Source organism: Panthera onca, chromosome E2, assembly GCF_046562875.1.
Source record: "Panthera onca isolate mPanOnc1 chromosome E2, mPanOnc1 haplotype 2, whole genome shotgun sequence".
Lineage (NCBI taxonomy): Eukaryota > Metazoa > Chordata > Mammalia > Carnivora > Felidae > Panthera > Panthera onca.
In genome coordinates, this window is record NC_138353.1 from 56,175,012 (window position 1) to 56,191,892 (window position 16,881).

Genomic DNA, 16,881 nt, shown 5'->3' on the forward strand with positions numbered 1-16,881 from the left:
GGTTAAGAGGGAAAGCCGTGGTTTGTTTGACACATGCAAGGAAGCCCCACCTGGCTGCTGCTTAGGAAGGATTTGTCTGCATTTTCTTGTTTGCTAAAAGTGAAATGACACAGTATGAAATGTAAGGAGCGTTCAAGACGACCCCAAAGGCCAAAGTTCAGGGATGTCAGCCTCTTTCTAGCCCCTTCAGCTTTTGTCTCCATTCTTTGTCCCAATCCTCCCCTCTTCTCTGTGTTGGGTCCATGACCTGAGAAGTTTATGAAAGAAATCAGGGGAAGGTGCTTCCGTGAATTTTTTAGGAAGAGGAACCCAGTAGGAGCACACACCAGCAACGATGGCCATTTGAAAGATTAATTTTTGCCTACTCTTGATTAAATGTATGAGGTGATAGACTAAACCAGGCCTTTATACCCAAGTACAAATCCATGGTTGTTTTGAGGCTATTTTTTATTTAGACAGTGAATTGTACTAACAATGCTCCTTAAGATGAGCGAAAGCATTGATTGGCCAAAAAGCATAGCTTTACAGCATTATAGCTAGAGTCTGACTGTAAAGAAACCATTTTCACTGCCAACATTTTCAGCTCAAGAGCCAAAAAAAGGTGTGTCTTATTTGAAATTGCAGCCCCCTATTGAAAAAGCCTACTTTAGCCATCCTGGTTCCTGATTATTAAGATGAAACGTCTTAAAAAAATTAGACTCCACCTTATCTAGCCAGCTTTAGTGGGTGCACGAGGGGAGAAAAATGCCCGTGGAGCCTGAGCAGTGAAAATAGTGTTCCTGCTGATCAAGACGAGAGAAGGGCCATCTGAGAAGGCTTCGGGGCTCAGCGTTCCATCTGAGGTGGGACTTTCAGGAGCTGTGTGTGCACTGGGGACCACTGGTATGTCTCCAATGTGACCAGCACGTCGGAGCTGGGGACAGTTAATAGAACCAGGGTGGCAAACCCATTAATGCAAGCAGAGAATCTGCCATTCAGAGACATTAATTTAACATGACACCAACCGGGGTGTTTGTATGTGCTCATTGTGGTGTCAGACATTCTGTTCTAATTGAGTTAATTAAAAGTTAATGGCATAGAGCCCATCACGATGCTATAAATGACAGGCATGTGACCGGTCCTCGTACCCTCTCGTTTGGATAAATCTTTCAGTCGCCGTCAAACTCTACTTCTAAGAGATTCATTCCACATCACTGCCTCTCCTTCTCCCTTTGAAGAGGGTGAGTGCTCTTCCATTTGATATATAAACAAAGGGAGCTGGAAAAGATAAAAGGAGGCTCGTGTGCAATGTCACAGATATCACCCATGATTGCCAGCCGTGTACTTAGCGTCTTGGTGGGAAGGGGGGGTGGGCGGGGGATGTGTGTCCTCCGAGGGTGGCTGTGCTCGGATCCAGAGACGCAGATGCCTGCTGGAGGCGGCGTGCGGGTGACGGGGTGGATGGGACAGTGGTGAAGAGGACAAGGTTTGAATCGAGGTGGTGGCAGTGCCGCTTAGCCTCGCTAAGCTTGTCTTCTCCTCTGCGCAATGGGATAATGAGAGGATCCAGCCCCCAAGTCACCGGCTGCTTCTCCCAGTGAAAGGGGAGAATCACTGTAAGTCACAGGCAGAGTGATGGGTGCAGAATGAGCCTGGAGGACAAGGGCTTGGAGATGCGGAGTGGAGAGGGGGTCTTCTGTGCACAGGAAAACAAAATCCTCAGGCCCTTTGAACTGTGCCTTCTGCCCTTGTGTGGACAGCCAGCAGAGGTCTGTGTATTACTTTTGATCCAACTTAGGTGTTTCATCACGTTAGGTTCCAGATGCCTCTAATAAAAGATGGATGTGCAATGTATCATTACACTCACAGGCAAGGTAGAGAAGCATTTGAAAATCATTCACAGAAGACAAAGCAAAGTCCATTACAGAAGGTCTCAGTCTTGAATCCTGACTAAGGAGACTCACTGTGGTTGAGTTTCAAACTTAACCCCAGGCGTGCAGTGCTGAGGACAAGAAACCCAAACGCTTACTTAGCTCTTGTTCCTCATGAACCGCGAACCAGAGCACGTCTGCCAAGGACAGAGGCAAACTTTGGGGCCTTATTTCTGAGAAGAATCTGCGATGGGTCATTGTGAAATTCAGCGAATGTAGTTCTTGAATAATTTTAACAATTAAAAGATGAGGAAATAAAACAATTCCTCTAATATTCTTTCTCGGAACAGCTCTTGGTGAAGGTCAAAGATGATGACCTTCAACCTTTTCTGATAGAGCCCCACAGTAAAGAAATAGGTTTTACATCACAACCCAGCACCCTCCACACACACACACACACACACACACACACACACACCACAAAACGACATTTCACAAATAATACTATCTTTATGATAGGTGATATTCACTTTCTAGTTTCTGTTCTACTCCTTCTTGTTATTGAAAATGATGGCCATGACCTATAAATTGATTTCATGATCTGAAAATGAATTGTGACACTCAGTTTTAAAAACACTGAGCCAAGGTGTGAGCTAAGAACATATTTCTATGGAAGTGCTTACACAGAGGGATGGGCTGAGCGGGGCTAGGTGTCTGGGGTGTGGGGAAGAACTAAAGTCTTTATTAATATCTATTCTATTTCTCATCTTTCTCTGTCTCCTCTCCCACAAGGTGGGTTGTGCATGGCCCAGCATCCCATCAAGGGGAGCCCTCTTAGGCAGTGCTTTTGCAGATGAACGTGCATTTGAATTATCTGGGTAGCCCTGGGATTCTGTGCCACCTGTCAGCTCCAGGTAATTTCCTTGCTGCCGGGCCTGGGCCACAGTTCAGAAAGGGAGGGGAAGAGAAGATGGAATGATGGAGCCTTATGTTTCTAAACAGCCACTGACAGACCCATCCACTGTCATCCCTTTTCTCTGTCAAGGTCATCTTGTCTCGCCATGGACTTTTAGGGACTGCTTATTTTTGCCTTTGCCAAAAATTGTTTAAAACCACTGGGATGAAGTTAAAAAAATGTATTCGAGAAGCTCCTAGAACTGACAGTAAAACTGATGAAGCAGATCCTTAGGCGATGGAGTGGGAGAACTCTGGGCTGTGGGAGAAGGAACCAGTGGTTTGCTTGTCAGGTGGGGCCATTGGAATTAACCAACACCAAGGGCCCGTGGGTCCTTGCAGTGGACGCTCAGATTCCAGCGAGAGGGTCCAGATGGCCAAGACTGGGTGACAGAGTGGTAGGGTCCCCTCCCTAAGGAAAGAAAGAAAAAAAAAAAAAAACAACCTCAAGGCAATCTGGTTATAGGTATGCGACAACATCCCTCATAACCTTGTAACGTGAGACCACTTAATCAGACTACATGTTTATGTGTTACCATATATGTGAAACAAAGAAGTAAAAACATATATAAAAAATTATGCCACGTGGCGTTCGGGGCTCAGTTAGTTCTTCCAGTCGTGGAAGAAGCCAACAGAGTTGTGCTGGCACGAATAAAGTGGCTTCCTGGAAGGAAAAGCCTCAGTGTCACGACTCTCTGTGTGAGAATCCTGCTGTGACAGGTTTACTCCTTCACCTGGGGACGACAGACTGATAGACCCACAAGGCCATTACGATAGGGCATTTACGATTCACTCACCATCTGAGGGAGTGTGTGTGCCAGGCAGGCAGACACAGTGATGAAAGGCCAGGTTGTTGACCACCTAGACGGCATTGGGAGGGAAAGAAATACTCTGCTGAGTCTACACTCTGTGCCAAGCACATGACAGATCTGTGCCCTTCATCCACACAGTAAGCCAGTGGGGTTCTCAACCGGGGCTGATTTTGCCCTCCAGGGGACAGATTCCCTGTCTGGTCACATCTTTAGCTGTCGCAACTGGCTTAGGGGTGCTGCTGGCATGTGGGAGGGAGAGGCCAGAGATCTTGCTCAACATTCTCCCATGCAGAGGACAGTCCCCACACAGAGAGGCTATCTAGTCCCAAACGTCAGTAGTGCTAAAGTCGAGAAAGTCTGCAGTACCCCTGGAAGGTGGTGGTTTTCTCGTTTATGGTGTTTGCTCGTTTATGCATGGCAGAAAGCTAGGTAGCAGTCCTAAGGTTGGGACACTGACGAATGGCAGAGCCGGAACTTGGACCCAGATCCGTGCGGTTCCAGGACCTGCTGCCTCCTTTGCCACACCTTTGAAAAACAGCCTCTTGCAGGTGCCTGGCGAGAAAAGGTAGGAGGGGGGAGACGGCTCAAACAGGAATCTTATAACCCTCATAACAAATGTGCAAGCTCCCCCTTTGCTGATCAGATTTGTTCTGTTCTATTCTGGAGTCATCCCGACCTATCAGGTTTTAATTTAACGGTAACAGGTGGAAAGGCCCCGTGGCTGAAGTTACCTGGTACAGCTTTCGTCACGCTGGCACCGTGAGAAGTTACCAAGTGACTAATAGCCATGGAGTTTCCTGAAACGTCCAGGTGGAAGACCACCACCGGCTCGTTCTGTTTTAATATTCAGTCACGTAAATTGAATATAACGGGGTAACAGTAGGCACCCCTGGAGACCTGGGCGGGAGGCTAAGCCTCCCTTGACCTCCTCTGACTGTGATTTCCCCGGACCACATGGTGGGTAATAGGCCTACCCTCTCTCTGATTCACCTGCAGCCAAGAGAGTGTGACGTCCGCACAGCTGTGCTATAACCGGGTGTGCCGGAGACTCCGAGAGCTGGAGGAACCTTTTCCCCGGGCGCACTCTCCTGAAATGCTTGTCAATAAAAGTAGACTTGGTGAAGGCCTTTGGTTTGAAAAGAGGAAATTTCGCTTCCTTTCAAATGCCATATGGTCCAGGTGAAGAAGCTGGAGTTTTCCTCGTCCTACCGTGAGCCACTGGGAAACGTGAACATGTTTTGCACGTTGAGAGACCTGGATTTTGTTGGTGCCCCTGGAGAATGTTCCCTGCGGTGCCCCATCTTTACCTCGGGAAGAGCTGTCCGAATTAAAATAGAAATCTGAGGCAGGAAGAAAGTATAAATAAAGACCAAAAAAAATTCCGTAACTTTCAAGTGGAAAGATTTCCTAAAAAATTCACGAGATGGGCTAGAGTAAGCAGACTTGGAATAACTCAAAACAAAAAATATCAACAGCTTTTCTTTTGCAGATGTTTCTAAAATATTTGGGATAGCTTTTGATGATCTGTGTTTTCTATTTTGAAAGCCTTCTCCCATCGTGTTTTATGTTGCCTGCGTGGACTACGCAATTGAGGAAGATTCTTTTCCTAATGAACAGTCTAAATTCATTAGGCCTAAGTGTAATTATATTTTGAAATAACCAGCTAAAGTGATACCGCGTTGTTTGTCCTAAGAATGACTAAGTGACTAGTAAGAAATACGGGTACACTCTTTTGAAGTTGAGCTTGGCATACCGTTTGGTATGCGATGGCATTTTATTTTTTTAAGGCCTGGGTGGCTCAGTCATTTGAGCGACTGACTTCGGCTCAGGTCACGATCTCAATGTTTGTGGGTTTGAGCCCCCCGTCAGGGTCTGTGCTATCCGCATGGAGCCTGGAGCCTGCTTCAGATTCTGTCTCTCTCTCTCTCTTTCTGTCTCTGTCTCTGTCTCTGTCTCTCTCTCTCTCAAAACTAAATACATGTTAAAAAAATTTTAAGATTTTATTTTTTTAAGTAGTCTCTATATCTAACATGGGGCTTGAACTCACAACCCAAAGATGGAAAGTCACACACTCTACCAACTGAGCCAGCCAGGCACCCCACATTTTGTTTAATAAATGAATACAGTATCAGAAATACATATAAGTAACTAAGGAGGGAGAAGATAGACGGGCTGAGTATGATTATCCCAGAAAAAAGGAGCCATGTCTCTGAAAGAGACATAGCATTCCTTTCTATGAATTCAATGATACAGGTTTTCCATAAGGTCTCATGTAGGAAATAATTACAGAAATCAATATTCCAGGGGTATCTGGGTGGCTGAGTCGGTTATATAAAAAACCTGACTCTGGATTTTGGCTCAGGTCACAATCTCACAGCTTGTGGGATCGACCCTCACGTCAGGCTCTGCACTGACAGTGTGGAGCTTGTTTGGGATTCTCTCTCCCTCTCTCTCTGCCCCTCCCCCACTCATGTGCAGGCTCTCTCTCTCTCTCTCTCTCTCTCTCAAAATAAATAACTAAGCATTTAAAAACAAAGTCAACTATTCCAACTTTTTGCACACAACATCCTCTTGCTTGAGGTGGTCGTCCAGTTTTTTTCTTCAGCATTTGGAGCATTTCCAGTGATCAGTGAGTATGTAACGGTAACCTTTCATTTTGGGATTAGGGTATCGAGAAACAGCATTGCACTGAGCTCAGATCTGCCTTTTAGAAAATAATCATTCCTTCCTCGTTCTTCCTACTCGAGAAACACAGAGATCTACGAGCCATTCCACATGACAGATCCCAGATATTTGAGGACAGATTCTTTGGCCCACTCTTCATGGGAAGGGTCCTCCCTCCTTCCTAGCCACCCTTCACTGGATGGTGTGATATGGAAAAATAGCCCCTTAAAACGTGATGTTCAGGATATGAGTTGGCCATAGCATAGGATATTATTAAAATTGAGTGTATCAATTAATGGCAAGCACATAGTCTTTGACAGTCATGTCGGTGTATTCATCCCTGTGTCCCCAGGCAGTCCCTTTCTAGAAGCTGGCTCCTGGGGAGAGGTCTCCCCTCTCAACACTCCTGGAAGCACCTAAAAGAATAGAAAGGCAGACTCTGCCCTTTACCAAGCCTCTTAAGTCAAGGCGAGAAGCCCAAAAAAGAGCTTGTACAGCAGGTACTAAGCCAGTAGCTCCCATGTGGAAACTGGCTGCTTTCACCTCATTCGTAGTAGCTAGTGAGGCCACTCTCTCCTGGGAGCCTCTCTTTTGCCCCCTCTAAGTGCTTACCGGTGGAGCCTGCTCTTCACCCGCCACCCTGGTCTCGAGGGCAGTGTCCCCTCACGATCTTCTGTGACACACAGGCACCTCTGTCCCTCGCTGAGCCTCCGGCCGTTTTCGCTTCTCTAGCCCTGCTCTGATTACGGCTGCCAGCAGTCGTGATCGCTCTGCCACCTTGTCTGCTCACCTGTCTCCATCCCAGGATTTCCAGCCTCGCTTTCCTCCTCGGCATCAGGGATTTTGTTGGGGGGGGGGGGGGGGAGCGGTCGAACCCCAAAAGGGCAGCGAGGACCTGCATTCTTTGTTGAAACAATTAGAATGTTGGAAGCCAGGTACCAGGTAACCCCAGCCCACCCGTTGTAAACAATGAGGGAAAGGTATCATCTCAGGAAACAGAGTGTGAAGCTCCTGGGATGGTTAATGCAATACCTCACCAGCACCGAAGAGAGGTTCTTCCCTCCTTTCTGCCTTGCTGTTCTCAGCAGGCAGGATGTTCCTCAGGCTAACTCTCTCCCAGGGTGCAGGACAGCTGGACGATGTCACAGGCAGGCATGTCCGCTTCAGGTGAAGGAAGAAACCATCTCTTCCTTTATGTGTGTCCTTGGTCACACTCTCCCAGATGCCCCCATCCCCAGCACATGCGCCCTCACACCTCATTGGCCAGACTGAGGGAAATGCCCACCCTAAACCCATCCATCACTAGCAAGGGAGATGCCATGACCACAAATGGCAGATTGTTAGAACCTGTCCCTGAGTTTGGATGGGAACATCTTCCCTGGCCATGTGACCTTGTGGAAAATGGTAGACACCCACATGTAACTGCAAAGAAGGACTTCAGATAAGTTGTAAGAGCGTGCCTGGTTTGTGTTTCCTCAACTTCCTTCCTTCCTTCATTACTGTGTTTGCTCCGACATTCAACGGGCCATCAGCTTGGCTTCTGTTCTAGGCATCATGCTGGGCACCAAAACAATCATAATCAAGACATGGCCCCTGCCCATGAGAAGGAGGCAGGACAAAGTCTTTGGAAGGGAGCGCCTCTCATCATTAATCCCACCTCAGTTCACCACAGCCGTGGGACCTTGACCACGTTGCTTCACCTCTCCGAGCCGTGGCTGCCTCACCTATAGAATGATAAGCAATCACATCCCCTGCCAAGGGCTTTGGTGAGGATTATGGTTTGTAGATAGGTAGGTGGAGATGGCCCCACGTACACACCCACACAGAGACAGGAACAGTGTAAACTGTTGATAATAGTAATTGCTATAATAATAATTATAAATATTAAAAGTAACTGCATTGAGAGGCACCTGGGTGGTGGCTCAATCACTTAAGTTTCTGACTCTCGATTTCAGCTCAGGTCATGATCTCATGGTTTGTGAGACTGAGCCCCACATCGGGCTCTATGCTGACAGGGCAGAACCTTCCTGGGATTCTCTCTCTCCCTGTCTCTCTATGCCCCTCCCCTACTCATGTCCTCTCTCTCTCTCTCTCTCTCTCTCTCTCTCTCTCCCTCTCTCCCTCTCTCTCTCTCGTTCTCCCTCTCAAAATAAATGAAAACATAAAGCACTTAAAAAAATTAAAATAACTGCATTGAAATTTGACTTTAGTAGAGTGATGTTGAGGTGTACATGAGCATACGTGTGTGTGCTCATACACGTGTCCTGTGTACCCTCTACAATATGCAAAAAAGACATGTAGGAAGTCCCCTGGGACCACAAAGAAGAGACCGACTGGACGATAACATTCTATGCACGGGCTGCACGCTGCTGACGTGCCCCACACGTCCTGTTTGTGTTCACAAAAATGCTGTCACCCGTTGGCTCAAGCCTTGATGGGGCCAACACCACAGCTGTCCCTCCAGCCAAACCAGGACTTGGGACGCTCGACATGATGGATGCTTTTTCTGATTTGCGAGTTCATTTATGTGCTACCAACTACAAAGACATTTCAGGTTGCATTTAATTATATATAAACTCTGCATAGAACACTTTTTGGAAAGTATTAATGGCATGAAATGAAATACGGATTTCAGGTGTATGTGTAGCATCCTGGGCTCACTGATTTTCCCAGGTGTAGGCATTCCTCCTACACTAAAAAGTCAAAATTGGAACTGAACACAATGCGATCGGGGAATGTGACTCACATTCCATCATCCACTATTGGGCATGAAATGGAAGCTGGGCCCGGTCTCTTCAGAAATGAGTGGCTGAGAACACAACAGAGAGAGGCCTAGAGCTTTGTTTTGCCTGCCTGTCCCATTCTTGGGTTCTGCCTGGCATTCTTTGGTTCTCGTCATCGGAGGTGAACTTGGCCATAGCCGAATACAAGAACAAGGCCGAAGCAGAAAGACTGGAGGGTCATCAAAAAAGCACCAGGTTTGTTTTATTCCTTTCTGAGCAGCCAACTTCCTCAACTTCATCCATCAAATCCACATTTGTCTGTACACATGCCTTTATTGTTGATGTTTTAAACAGAAAAACAATGACCTAGCGAGTCCGGAGCTCTCCAGACTCTCCCTTTCTGTTAGGAAACCAATTGCTTTTCTATCCTGATTTTCAAAAACACGAGGCTTCTTAAAAATTTAGCTGTTGTATTGTGGCATAACATAATTTACATCACTGCAGAGAACTCACTGGGTGCCACGCCCCTGTGTCACAATCCTCCTTCCCGGGACCCCAGAGAATATCTAAAGTGCAAGACAAATCCTGTCACCACAGATTTGTATTACGACATTTCATCAAGATATTATGTAACGTATTATTTCTGTAAGCATGGTAAATAGACACGCTGTGCTTTATGTCTCAGATATCGATTATCTAGACTGTGCTGGGTCATCCAGTTGGAGATGAAGGGCACAAAGATGCCGTCTGGGGAGAGAATTGTATCCGTGAATGGTTGCTAGACAGGTATGGGAAGGGCTACAGCAGGGCTCAGACAGGTGGCCTCTCCCCAGCCGAGGCAGGATTCTGAGCCCACCCCAGTCCCAAAAGTCTACGGAGAAAATATGGAAGTGTGAGTGTCTGGGGTTCAGACTGCTCCCACCCCAGATCTCCGCTGGTCCCAACTGTCAAATGGGCCAAATCTGCGGAAACCAGGAAGACTCTTGGAACTTCGTGTTGGTATCAGCCAAGGCTCAGTTCAGTTAATCTCCCGCCACGTGCGTAGTTTAAATAGAGCGTCTTTCCTTGACAACACAGCATGCTTCTGTGTCTCGACATCTTTTACGAGTCTGTGGAAGGGGTGAAGGAGAGCATAACTGTCCCGTTTTTAGTAACACCATCTCAGGCTGTGTTATCCTCGAGCCCACCTCAGGCCTTGTGCCAGAGTGGATATGTAGTAGGCGACCACCCCCAGAAAATCCTCACTGGGCATCTAACCAAGTAAATGTGGTAGGTTTTATAAGAACATGGGGTCTGAAAAAAGTTTTGAATTTTAGTTTCGGGTCCCTAATTCACTTGCTGTGATGTTGGGGAAATCCCCTAATTTCTCTCTCTCTTTACCTCCTCGTGTATAAAATGAGCTTGCTGATGACGCATAACTTCCTGGAGACGTTGTAAAGAATAAATGTGACAATGTATATAAAGAGCACACGGTAAAACAAAAAGGGTTGGGGCGCCTGGGTGGCTCAGTCAGTCAAGCGTCCGACTCTCGATTTCGGCATAGGATTGAGCCCCGGCTTCAGGCTCCCAGCTGACTGCACAGAGCCTGCTTGGGACTCTCTCTCCCTCTGACTCTGCCCCTCCCCCACTAGCATTCCCTCTCTCTCTCTCTTTCTCTCTCTCTCAAAATAAATAAACTTGTTTCGTTCTCGGCGCTCGCTCTTTCCCGTGTAGCCCTCGATACACGACCACCCACTGTCCAGGGAAGTTGGGACTGAGAACCACTCAGTCCCTCTGTCCTTCGGGGATGGTCTGATCTGATTTGTCTTCCCTGCTTCTTTAACCCCCCTCTAAAAAGCATTTCTGTGCTAAGTTAAACAGAATTGATTGAGGCTAGATTTACTAAGTCCTTTGAAATGGTTCTATTATTTCGAATGCAAGAAAATAATGCACTACGCCTCCTGAGAAATATATCTTCTGCAACATTTTCATTAATCTCTTTATTAAACTAAACTGGTTTCTCTTTGGAAATTAATTACTGAAGTAGTATTGAGAATTTTAATTTCCACAATGTACCAGCAAGAGATACTGCTGTTTCTTTATACACTGTTACACAGCAGGGCAATAATCTATTGAAATAAGCCCGAAAAGGGGGCAGCTTGTAATTAAAACAGTATAACACAACTATTTAATGACTCCTTTAGTGCTAGGATGGCCCTGTCATGCTGCGTTTGGGTGGAATAAAATGTATATTTAGGAAGCAGCTCTATGCAGAAAAGTCGACAAGCTCAGGTTTACAGTTGGGGATGTGGCTGTGTTTCACTGCAATAATATGCCCAAAAGGAAATATGGTTTGTTTGGAGCACCTGAGAATTACAGCCATTGTTGTATAATGGGAAGCTCTCACTTTTGAGCCACCCTCATTGTGAAATTTAAAATATTTAAATCACAAAATAGAGACCATGCATTATGGATGTCAGCATCCATGGGAAAGATGCGTGTGAATCCTTGGGCGTGTACGCAGCACCTATGTGTGGGTGTGAACCCGTGTGTGAAGGCAGATCCTGTGTGTATGCATGAAGGAGCCCATCTATGCAGATTTTTTTGCACTTAATCATTCCCCCTCCAGTTGAGAGGACGCTTCCTAGTTTCGAAGACACGTTTCTATCTATCATCTTCTATCCTCCCAGGCATGTTTTCTCATGATAAGAATTATTTACACATCATTTACATTTATAGAATTGCCTCTTCCGCTAGTGCCAAAGACATTCTTAAAGATCCTGTGTTTCCCTCCCCGCCCCCTCCCTCCTCCTCCCTTCCTCCCTGCTTCTTCTAAGAACAGTAATTTAGGATTACATTTCCCCGTTACCTGTTCCCTCCTCCACACTTACACTGCCTCGTGGGTCACACCATCTATAAACTTCCCGCAAACAAAGCCTTTTTATTCAGAGCCAGCTCCAGATCCAGCGATACCAAATTTTTTAAATATGCAAACTAGAATTCCTAACGTCGGCGGCACAGCAAGACCAAGGAGCCTGTACTTACTTCCCGGGGGCTGGGGGTGGTCCGTCTGCAGAAGAGCACAGGGTTCATTCACACTGGACCAACTCGAGCCCTTGGGGGCTCTAACCCAAGTCACAGAGGGCTGTGTCACCTATGCCGAGGTCTGGGAGCTGGCTGTGAGCCCTGAGGCCCTGTTCCCCCAAGTCATTCGCTTCTCAGCCTCGTGGTTTTTCCTCCATTCCGGTGGCACCTTTACTTGATCCTACTTCTATAGTATCTACGTAAACACCGACTTTATGTGATCCTTACTGTTGGTTGATCACGCGTCATCATCACCCCTGAGAGAAAGCGTTTTCTTGTAATCCACATGCATCCACTAGTTTCCTTCAGGGCTGAGTGTTTACTGACCGGTTTTAGGATTCTGCCAAGGACCAGCATCATGTCATGGACTCATCCTCTCTCTGTTCTTCTTTCTATCTGAAAATCAGGCTAACGTGCAACACCAGTGAGCCTCCAGAAGGCTCCGAGACGAGATGGAGGAGATGGTGATGCCTCTTTGCTACCTGGCAAACTAAGCCCAAAGATGTAGCAATGAATCAGTGAACCACATATCTGAAACCATACCTTCAAATGGAAGATTCTTGCCTTATCAAATGAGTCATTTTTTACCTGTGTAGGGGAGAAAAATCAGCTCTTGGCAGGTCAGATCCAAATAGGAGTTGATGGTTAGAGTAATGGAGGGTTACGGGTATTGATAAGCTTGGGTTGGGCAAGTGGGATTCATAGGGCTATGGGTACATTGACCAGGCTAATGATTTGGTGACATTTCAAACTGATATTCCTCAGTAATGGTGAATATTTCTTAAGAAGGAAAGTGTGAGTCCTGCATGTCAGAAAGGAAGGGGAGCATCTTGTGGCGTCCTGCCCATTCCTCCCTTGCCTTGAATTATAAACATTCCTTCCACAGTTATGCACCCTGCACCTACAAGGACCAGACCCTGCTCTAGATGCTGGGAATACAGCGACAAACACACCATGTCCCTGCCCTCGGGGAGCATACAGGGTGCCCCCTCTTAAGCAAATAAAATCCTAGAGTTACCTCTTGGAAGGCAGCTCATGGATTGTTATCAATGACACATATTTCTTTGAGGACTAAGTTCCCATCCCCAGTGGTTTTTCAAAGAAAATATAGTACAGCTGAATCACACACACACACACACACACACACACACACACACACACACACACATATATTCCGCCCCCTCCCCCCCGCCCCCCGATAAAGTCTATGAGCCAAAACGTTTCTCAGCTCATTGTATTTCCAGTGATATTTCAGTAAATCTTTTGGATGAGGGCTCACGTCAGCTCCCAAGCTGGGTTTCTCCTAACCCTGGCTTAATACCTCCACCCGTGTTCTTGAATCGGACCTACACAGCAACTCTGCCCACAGTGATGAGGCAAAGTTGATCAAAATTACAGCTGCTGTTTGAACTCCAATCCACAATAATGGGATTCTATTATATATATAATAGAATATTTTCTATATATACCATATGTATATGGTATAGATACATTATATATATGTATATATACATTATATATATGGATATGGCACCTGGTAGTAATAATGAAGAAAAGGAGGACATAATGCATACCCCAGACTATAAAATGCCTGAAATCATAATATTGCTGGTTTCCCAATGAAAATAAGGAAATAATTTATGGAACTTGCCTGGAAAGCAGTGTTATGAGCCACCCTTATTTATAGAAGTCCTTTTATCTCTCCCTGCAATGTCTTTGACCATAATTGTTCACTTCGAATAGAGAAAAATTTCACGATAAATCCTATGTGAATATTGACTGTAAATCAATTCCAATAAAAATGCTACTGTCCGATCATCTCTGCCACTGCCATTGGGAGGTAATAATTTATATTCAATCTTCTTCAGCTGGATTAATCTCTTCAAACCTAAGTGATCCATATGAAGATCTTGTCACTGCAAATTATTTTTGATTTGATTCTTCCCACATATCATAATGATAGTAAATAAACATTTCTGTTGTGCCTCGGAGTTTACAAAGTGTCTTCCCATCCATTATCTCTCTTAATTTTCATAACGATTTTTAGATAGTTAATTCATTTGACCCATATTTGAGTGCTTCTTGTTTAATTCATCCCACAGAAATTTATGAAGTACCTCTGTGTGTCGGGCGCGGTGCTAATCATTGGGGATGCAGGGCGGATACAACAAGGACCCCCAGCCTCATCAGTTAGCTCTGACAGCAAAATCCACTTCTGAAATCACCACGTACTTGACTGATCCACACACAGTGGCTGTACCTGAAACTCCCAAGCCCACTCAATACGCTGAATTTCCAGTTACAAAAACTATATTCTAGTGAGGGAGACAGATGATACATTTAAGACTTTACACAAATGTATGACCCGGTAGTGGGGAGCGGTAAGTCCTGTCAAGGGTTGAGAGGTCAAGAGACAAAGATGGACAGGAAAGTGTGAGCTAGAAAGACAGCGTTTCAGGCAAAGGGAATATTGGTTCATGCCTCACATACAGTATTGCATTCTGCACTTGGAACTTAATGCCACGCGAGTCTTTCTCCGTGTTGTTAAAACTTGAATTTTTAAAGGCCGAAAAACATTGCTTTACGACGTCTTAAAGGTTTGTAGATGTCCGAAAGTTGTGGTTGGTCCGGAGCTCCCCATACCTTCCTGGGCCGCGGGCCCACCGGGTTGGACAGAACCAAGCAGCAAATCACAGCCATTTGGGTTGATAGAACTTTGTGGTCCCTAAAGATGTACTCAAGCTGGAGAAGCTACCCCTGTTCATGGAGACTGGGCTCGACACACTTAAACAGCTTTTCTCAGAAACTGAAAAAGAAGGAGAAGCTGCGGAGGAGTCCGTGTGGGAAATTCGGTCTGTTGACGGGGCCTGGGAGTTTCTGGCACACCATCCTGTGCGGGTCGGTCAACCACGTGGGGGTTTCAGAAGTGGACTTTGCTGTCACAGCTAACTGATGAGTTTGCTGGGAAACAGCTCCTCTGTTTCCATGTCCAGCTGTCAATATATGTCAGTAAGGCAACTGCTCCTCAGATAACGCAGCCTCCGGCGACATTCCTGTGCTCCATGCTCATGGCTGGTGCTTGAAGAATAGGCTTCTGTCTCATCACCTCAGTACAAGTTTTACGGGGGAGCCAAAAGATGATATTTCCTGAACATTCCTTCACCCCAGTGATGGTGCATATCACTTCTTTAATCAAGCAAAATGGCTCTAAAACAATATCAGTTCTTAAGAAGCCTAGAAGGTGGCCTGTTGGAAAGCAGTCACACAGGACTCTGTAAAAGCAAAGACACGCTTTAAAAATCTGGCTTCAAATTAACCCACCAATTGTGGATTCCTCGTGGAAGGAGGACTTCAACCACTGGGAGCAGCCATCCGTTTTCATGTGCAAACTATCCAAGGAGGCGAGTTTAATTATCTCCACATTCAACAGATAAGGACATTGGGCCTTAGGGGGTGAAAAAACTACCCTTGATCAGTTAGTACAGAGTCTGGAGTGTAAGCTCAACGTGTGCAGATGTCAGAGCTCTTAACCGCTGACCCGTAGCGTCCTCCAAAGCCTGAGCTGCAAATGTCACCTCTGCCCATTTTGCTCACAGTTCCTTCTCTTTCTCTGCAGCCCTTACCTGGAGTCACATCCTCCTTTCTCTAGCTTGGACCTTGAGTCTCTTCAAGTCAATCTCACACCCTGCAGCCTCCCCCCCAGGCCAGCCCATCTTCTGCATCACCACCACCACTGTCCTTCCAAGTCACAGCCCTGCTTAAAAGTCTCAGTGACAACAGTTCTGCTGGGCAGGGTAGCAGGCAGAAAGGTGGCCTCAGGGGAAGAGCTGGTGTTAACCAAGGCTGGAAGAGGAGAGGATGTCTGGAAAGCCCATATTGATGGAAGGGTTGGTTGATTCGAAACCTCTTATCTGTCTTGATTCGAAACCTCTTATCTGTCTCAGGCCCTTTGGTGCATGCTTTTCCCTCTTCCTCCCACTCATCATTGGACTCACCTCCCCCCCCCCCACTCTGCCACAGTCTACATACGGTTCCTTACTCTAGACCTCTTTCAGGCCTTAGTGCTGTTGGAACTTATGGTTGTGTGGCTGTTTGATTAATTTCTACAAATCCCAGTCAACAGTACATTCCTACAAGACGGGACTGTCTTTTTCCCCACAGAAATCCTCACTCCTAGCACAGAGACTGATTCGTGGAACTTGCTAAATGCTTTGGGGGGGATGGGGGGGCATTTGTTAATGATTATGTAAATGTAGGCAGAAAACTTCTGTTAAATAAGCAGATTCTCAGGCCCCATCCAGCATCGACTAATTAGAAACTCCTAAAGTATAGACTCTAAAGTGATTGTAAACAAGGTCCTGGGCTGAATCTGATTTGGATGAGTTTAGAAAATTCTTAGCAGATAAAAATCTAGTCTATGCACACCACTTTTTCCATTCAGGTGTGCTCAAATACTGTAATCTCAGTGAATCCTTCTCTGACTCCTGTTTAAAATTCCAGCCTTTGGGGGCACGTGGGTGGCTCAGTCGGTGAAGCGTCTGACTCTTGGTTTCGGCTCAAGTCATGATCTTACAGTTCATGAGTTCGAGACCTGCATGGGGCTCTGTGCTGCCAGTGCAGAGCTTGCTTGGGATTCAGTCTCTCTCCCTCTCTCTCTGCCCCTACTCTCTCTCTCTCTCTCTCTCTCTCTCAATAATAAATTAATTAGTTAAAAAATAAAATAAAGTTGCAGCCTTTGGTTCCTCCCCAGCCCGGCCCCACCCAGCACTCTATACTTTTATCCAGAGAACTTGTATATGTATATGAACTCAAGAG

General features: G+C 46.1%; 1 protein-coding gene and 1 long non-coding RNA gene across 7 annotated transcripts in view; one reads left to right on the top strand and one right to left on the bottom strand.

Moving 5' to 3' along the window:
* The window catches only part of CDH13 (cadherin 13), a 1,089,618-nt gene that overhangs the window by 629,299 nt on the left and 443,438 nt on the right, over positions 1–16,881 (top strand). The window lies entirely within an intron of this gene.
* Positions 436–7,547, bottom strand: LOC132690076 (uncharacterized). 5 transcript variants are annotated; one of them, XR_013552394.2, is made up of 6 exons: positions 7,071–7,546; positions 4,607–4,934; positions 3,983–4,168; positions 3,602–3,665; positions 3,013–3,216; positions 436–1,807 (listed from the first exon to the last, which is right to left on the bottom strand). It is a non-coding gene; the product is annotated as an uncharacterized LOC132690076 (long non-coding RNA). The 5 variants fall into 5 exon arrangements; XR_013552397.2 differs by lacking the exon at positions 3,013–3,216 and having other exon boundaries at positions 7,071–7,547; XR_013552393.2 differs by lacking the exons at positions 3,983–4,168; positions 4,607–4,934 and having other exon boundaries at positions 6,893–7,540.